Below are 7,302 nucleotides of genomic sequence, written 5' to 3'. Positions count from 1 at the left end.
GCATCCCCAGGTCCTGTGAGCCTCCTCCTCCTCCTCCCCACACACCCATGCACAGCCTCCACCCGCATCCCCAGGTCCTGTGAGCCTCCTCCTCCTCCCCACACACCCATGCACAGCCTCTACCCACATCCCCAGGTCCTGTGAGCCTCCTCCTCCTCCTCCTCCCCACACACCCATGTACAGCCTCCACCCGCATCCCCAGGTCCTGTGAGCCTCCTCCTCCTCCCCACAAACCCATGCACAGCCTCCACCCGCATCCCCAGGTCCTGTGAGCCTCCTCCCGCTTCCCTTCCTGTCAGTGCAGTCTCCTCTGCCACAGCAGTGATCTTACTGTGGCTGAGGCCACAGCCCACCTCGGACCATCAGTGGCGGCACTGGGAGTGGAGTCCTACTGTGCACCCAGCGGTGGAACCGGCGGCTGGAGCATAGCACCCAGCCAAGGCCAACCAGGGGGCAGAGGCCTGCAGGGGAGCTGGGAGGCCACGCAGCGGGGGAGCAGGGCGGGGGGGGGGCAGGCGGGCTTGGTTTGGGGAGCACAAGCAGGGACTGCAGACAGGGTTCCTGAAACAAGGGCAATTGGAGATCCCTGTGGCGGCGCACGGAGCTGCACAGGAGAGCGGTACCTCACGGGGGAAACGGCCCCGGCCCAGCCACGCATCCCCAAACTCTGAGAAAGGGAAAGGCGACTGGGAAGGGAAGGGTTCAGACCGGCTTTCTTCCTGACCTCGGGGTGATTCCAGCCGGGTGGGTTGGAGGAGGTTTGCAAGTTTCATTTTAATATACCAATTTGGAAAAAACAATGAACTTGAAAAATGGGAAACAGATAATCAGACGGTGCAATTAGCTGCTGCTGGATTTGATGTGGGCACTGGATACTGGCTTTTTACAAGGCGGCCAGCCCCTCCCACGTCCCCATGCAAAGGCCTAGGCCCAGCCCGGGCCTGGTGTGAGCTGGGCGGCTCATTATGGAGGCCAACGCACCGTGATTTTCATTAACTCTTCTGATCCGCCAGCCCACGGCCCTCGGCCAGCACTAACACGGCCACAAGATAAAAGGCCCAGGGCTGAAAGCACACTTCAAACAGGTGCGGCCTGCATCCCCTTGTTCAATTACCAGCCCCCTAGCCACCAGCAGCAGGGAAAAGACGTGTTTGCGCTTGCATCAAAGGCTAGGAGGAGTGCGGACACAGTAACTTGCTGCCTCGCCCACCCGCGGGAGGTCTGCCTGGCGCACCAGGCGCAGACGGCGCTGAATGGAGCTCCTGGCCCTTGGGGAGGGCTCACTCCCCAATGAGAGGCTTGGCACCGTCCTTCCCACCCAAGTGGAGCCCAGGCCAGGTGGGCTCTGCCCAGGGCTGGCCCGAGCCCCGGGGCTCCGTGTTGGGGTTCGTCGGCATCCGGCCATCGGCCCAGGGATGGTGCCTGCCCCACCTGTCCGTCTGCACACCTCGCAGGAGTCAGATGGGAGGGTGGGACGGGTCCTCGGAGGGAAGCAGCCATGCCAGTGTGTGGGAAGGACTCTGCCTCGTCCAGAGGACAGAGGTGTGTCCGCACGTGGAGTCCCGGGACAGAGCACCACCGAGGCTGGCACTCTGGAGAGACTCACATTACCTGGCAAGGTGAGTGCCAGGGTGGATGGAGACTCGATCTCAGAACCGAGGTCAGGTGGCAATGGCCCCGTCAGGGCAGGCAGGTGCCCCGCCCAGCACCGCGAGGCTCAGGGGGACCTCAGGCCAGCACCCTGGGGAGTGCTGGACACGGGACAGCAGCAGCGCTGGTGGGAAGCTGCGTGGGAGGGCGGGGCCGAGGGTGAGGCCCAGCCGCCGAGACTCTGCAGCGGCCCACGGACACAGAGCGGCTCTGGGGGCTCTGGCTTCCCGTGGGCTTCAGAGGGCAGGGCAGGGCAGGGGATGTGTGCGGCAGTCTGTGTGGCAGGCGGACACAGAAATGGTGCCCTCACGCGAGCTCTCATGCGGGGTCTGGGCCTGTGGGCGGGGTGCATTTCTGTGTGCCCTCATGGGGCACAGCACCCAGACTGGACCTTCAGAGGGTCCTTTCATGACGAAGAGCAGCGTGTGCCCCAGACCGCGTGGGTAGATGCCTTCGGTCCACTGCCGAGGGGCGTGGAGGACATATGCTGACCCGAGGCGTGTGGACTTAGGGAAGCTGCCTTGGGAAGCTTCAGTCAGCACAAGAGATAGAGTGAGATCAGAGATAGAGCGATGACCAGCCTGCCCCTCCCACGGGGGCTGGTGGGAGGGATACGCAGACGCCACGGTCTCCAATGGCCTCCAGCGCACACAGTCCACCCTGCGCCCTGGGCAAGGAGGGTCAGTGCTCACCCTCTGTCACTCTGCCAGGTGAGTTCACAAGTCCTGAGTCTCTGTGAACAGGGTCCAGTGGGGCCGGGTGGCCGGCCAGCTCATCCTGTGTGTGCAGCCCAGAGCTGGACGCCAGCCGTTTGCAGTGAACTTTCTAAGAAAGCTTAACTCTATTCTGGACTCAAATAGCTTTCCAATAGAAGGAAAAAGCAGATTTGGGGGCAATCTTTGCCACTGGTCATTCCATTTTGTGAAACTTACACGAGAGAAAATTAATAACCAAAACTCTGTAGGTGGACAGGAGACCTCAGGGCTGCAGCCCAGCCTGGCCGGGCTGGAATGACTTTGAAGAGACAAGGCAAGACTCCCCAGAGTCCTGGGTACAGAAGGCAGAGAACGGGGTATAATTTTATCCTTTAGAAAACATGCCATTTCAGTGAAAATGGGAACATTTCAGGCTTTAACCTGGAAGGTAAATATCTATTATTTAAAACGAAGTTCATTTTAAGAAAAGAAACTTAAACTCCTTCCCGCTTCCTGGTGCCTGGCCTCCGCCTCTGGCGCATGCTGGCGTTTGTCAGAATCGTCTTTGACATCTCTCTGCCTTCCCTCCTTCCACCTAACTGAACAAAATGCACGCTTCCACTCTCCAGGTGTGAGGGCCACCGAGTCTCCTGTGCGTTAGATGTTTGTTTTTAGCCCCTGTGCTTACCTCAGCATTTGCACAGTGAGATGACGGACTGAGGTAAATTTATCCACTGAGCATTTAACCAGAGGCTGGTACCCGGGAGAGGGAGGCGCCAGTCAACAGAGCGGGGACGGAACTGCGTGCCTTCCAACCAGGCTCCATTACACACACACTAAGCGAAAGGCACGTCGGAGGCCTCTGACTCCACCATGCCGACGGAGCTGCAGCAGGGTTGAGGGGAATTGCTCATCTAAACCCAGAAGTCACATCCACCCCTCAAAGATCCACCATGAGGGAACCCATTCACAAACCAGTTTCAAGTTTTTCCTGTGGTGCTGGGAATCAAACCCAGGGTTCATTTTGCTTTTATAACTTGGTTTTGTTTTCCTGCTGAGCTAACTCAAGAACAGCAGCAACAGAAGGGATCTGCCCAGACAGGAGGGTTTCCTCCCAATTCTGCTATTCCCCGCCGCAGCCGCAGGGGTCCGCAGGCCTGCCCTGCAGCCTGTGGGACAAGGCCACACCTCCCACAGGTGCTCAGAGAAAAACCCTCTTCCTCCACAGAGCCTCAAAGGATACCCTCAGCTCTGTCCTGCCCCTTGCGGTCTAGCTAACCTACATGACATGACTCACCCACTGCCTGAGTCCTTACACCCGCAAAGGTCAGGAGCCCAGCTCCTCCGAGTGAGGGTCACACACAGCATGAGACACCAGGACTCACATGCCAGGGGGGAAAGACAGGGTCCTGCTGCACGACTCTGCCACCCACAGTGACCTCAGGAAGCAGCAGTGTCTGCAGAGAACATGCTCCCAGCCTTCAGTGCTGCTTGGGCACATCTACCCCTGTGCAAGAGCATGTTTGTGTACAGGTTATGTACGCATGTTAGCATACGCACCTGTGTGTGCACTTACAGCTGTGTATGTCCATAGATGCTGCTGTGCGTGTATATACACACACGTGTTGACTGTCACGGGTTCATGAGTGTGTGCATATACGAGCACCTTCTGTGTGTGTAAGCACTCACATGCACACATGTATATACTTGGGAAGGTACGCATTTGGTTTTGCGCATGTGTGGGTGGCATGCCTGTCCCTGTGAGCAATGAGCTACAGCAATACCACGCTCACGCCTTCCTTCTGAGCATCCCACCTGAGCAAGGATTGCTTTATCAGTGCCCTAGACAGCGTTTATACACAGACAGAACTAGTCTGCCTAGGACAGTCCAACAAATCCAGAGGGTTTGGTTTGTGTTGACCAGCACACAAGTGGGCTCCTGCAGGGACTCAGAGACGCTGGGCAGACTCCTGCTCAGGGACCACGGCCATGAGAGCCCTCGTGACACCACACCACAGAGCATCTGCAGAGGAGACCACGCGCTGCCTTTGATTGAGAAGGTCAGCACACAACACGACGTCACCGTTTCTAAAAGCACACTGAGACACGGTACTTTCTGCAGAGGAAGAAATAACCTAGCAACGCTGTGACATGCGTCTCTAGACCCCAAGAGGGGTGGGTGAGCCGGGCCTTGGCTTCCGGACACATCCCCTCAAGGGAGAGAAGCAGCAAGGTGATCCCAGAGCCTAGAGTACGCTGGCGACGCACCACCAAGAAGAAGCAAAACATGCTGAGCCCCCCACCCCGCACCCTGGGCCACACGGCCACACCACACAGCAGCAGACAGGACTCCAGCACCCCGGAGCCGTGCTGCCATTCCTCGGCTGGTGGCTGAGACTCACGTCAAGGGGTCCTTGGACGCTTCCAGGCATCAGAACCCCTGGCTGAGAGGAGGAGGAGCATCTGGCCAACATGTCCTGGGAGGGGGTGGCCGCTGTCCAGGGCCAGTCTACACCTCCCTCGGGAGCCAGGCGGCGTGTGACCTCTGTGTGCCGCGTGGGCTGCGGGGGGCCCTCGGCTCTGACCAGATCGGGGTTCGCCACAGAGGTCCCGCTGGCTCCAGGGTGCCTGGATTTGGGTTAGACTCCCTAGCGGCAGCTCTGGCGGCCGGAACCCAGGGGTGCTGGGCCGCATGCTGAGGTCATGGGGACATCTGACCAAAGGCTCCCCGCTGCCATGGGCCCGTGACTGACCGGCTCTGGGGACTGGGGAGGCACCGCCTGGAACAGAAGCGTGAGGACCACACAAAGGCCCAAGCATCCCCGGTTCAGTTCTTGTGTCTCCATCCACTACCTATGGGGCCCCGGTAGCCTGGACGGCCAGCAACAGAAGCACCCGGGCGCCTGCCAGAGCAGCCCGCGCCTCCCGGCCCTCAGCACCCACCACTGCCTTGTCTCGTACGGTACGGTCCAGCCGCGTGCCGGGCACACTGGGCCCTGCCTGACCCCGGTGGACAGTGCTGGCCACCGTGTAACAGACAAGGCACAAACCATAAACCTAAAACGCTGTGGGGAGCTGACCGCCTTCTGGGCGTTCATGTTTCAGGGAGCATGAATTATTCACACCGCTCCGCCTTGTGCAACGGGAAGATGCTATCAGACATCGTTCGGGGGACTGGCAAATGGAGCTGGAGAGAGAGCAGACCCATCCCCACGAGGGGCAGAGAGGCCCCCCATGCAGGCCCACAGGACTGAGGGAGGCCGCCGCTCACCCAGGACATGCCCAGGCCCGGCCCAGGTCACCTGCCCAGCTTCAGAGTGTGACATCTCAGCTCCATCCATGGGCAGCGGCCAAGAGACCCAGCACTGAAAGACCAGAGACAGAGAGAGACCTGACCACCAGGAAAGGGACAGCCAGCCCTGAATCCTCACAGCGCCTCCGGTCACCGACAGCTCAGAGTCCTTCCCACACCTCCGCGTCCCCAAGAATGAGGCCGGCAGACACCGGCACCCTCTCCCATTGGAAGCTCTGTGGCTCTGCTCTGGGGGACCACAGAGAACCTTCTGCCTGCGGGGACGCCGGGGAGGGTCGCCCAGGCAGGCTGGCCCCGGGGCGGAGGCTCCTCTCCCTTCTCCCCTTCCCTCGTGGGCGTGGCTGTGGCTTTTCCATTCTGCAGACGGTTGACTTTAGTTTTACAGAAAAACTTCTTGCCACACAGAGGGAAACGGGATGCTTGGAGGCGGTCAGGACACCAGGAGTGTTTCAACATGCTGGGTGCAGCCGTGGCCACAGTGCGTGGCCCGCCCCCAACAGCGAGAGGAGGGGCAGGGGAAGGGTGTGCAGAAATAACTCACAGCGCAGGGTGGAACTCTGTGGTCACCGTGCCTTCACAGCAACCCGGAGTTTTCTATTTTTGTGTGTCTTATAATTATGTGTAATTCTATTTTTATCCAAAGTGTGGTCCACCAGCCAAAAGAGAAAACAAACCCCCAAACCCCTTCTTTTTAGCTGCTAACCTCAGGCTGGCACCAATGTGAGCTCACGGACGGTCACCAGAAAACCCCTAGCATCTCACCTCGTGAGAAATGCAGCAGCCCTGGAATCGTCTCTCGAGAGATCACTTTCCTTTTCCTTTAAATGGCGGGGAGGGGTATGTTCGGCTGAACCACACCGGCTTGCCCACATTGCTGCCCTGGACCGATGTGTACCACTCCATCTTAATTTCTGACGGTCCCAGGGCCTGCTTACCAGGCAAAGGTTCCACTGCTTAGCCATGGATGACTCCAGTTGTTTTTGTGTTAGTCTATTTTCTCAACTTTTCACTTGAGCTGGCCTCAGACCTCCACCCTTCTATCTAGGCCTCCTAGGTAGCTGGGATTTCAGGCATGAGGTACCCATGTCTGGGAATAAGTTGTGAGTAAGTGACCATTCCAAGTTTCATAACTGCTCCAAAATGCCTCATTTTCCTTGAAAAATCGTCTGCACTGACACATTGATGCCACCCTGTGCCCGAGACACACAGACAGCAGCAAGGAGGCCTGGCCCTTCAGCACAGTGGTGTGCTGTGGCGCGGACACACGGACAGCAGCAAGGAGGCCTGGCCCTTCAGCACAGTGGTGTGGTGCACGGACACACGGACAGCAGCAAGGAGGCCTGGCCCTTCAGCACAGTGGTGTGGTGTGGTGCACGGACACACGGACAGCAGCAAGGAGGCCTGGTCCTCAGCACAGTGGTGTGGCGCGGACACACGGACAGCATCAAGGAGGCCTGGCCCTTCAGCACAGTGGTGTCACGCAGACACACGGACAGCATCAAGGAGGCCTGGCCCTTCAGCACAGTGCTGTGGCGCAGACACACGGACAGCATCAAGGAGGCCTGGCCCTTCAGCACAGTGGTGTTGCACAGACACACGGAGAGCAGCAAGGAGGCCTGGCCCTTCAGCACAGTGCTGTGGCGC

The 7,302-nt window shown here is 59.1% G+C and overlaps 1 protein-coding gene across 1 annotated transcript in view; it reads right to left on the bottom strand.

Annotated features, from left to right (window-relative positions):
- The window catches only part of Nfatc1 (nuclear factor of activated T-cells, cytoplasmic, calcineurin-dependent 1), a 117,471-nt gene that overhangs the window by 85,905 nt on the left and 24,264 nt on the right, over positions 1 to 7,302 (bottom strand). The window lies entirely within an intron of this gene.

The sequence above is a fragment of the Dipodomys ordii genome, unplaced genomic scaffold (genome assembly GCF_000151885.1).
Source record: "Dipodomys ordii isolate 6190 unplaced genomic scaffold, Dord_2.0 Scaffold91, whole genome shotgun sequence".
Lineage (NCBI taxonomy): Eukaryota > Metazoa > Chordata > Mammalia > Rodentia > Heteromyidae > Dipodomys > Dipodomys ordii.
The sequence above is the reverse complement of the archived record's forward strand: the minus strand, read 5'-3'. Positions and strand labels throughout refer to the sequence as shown.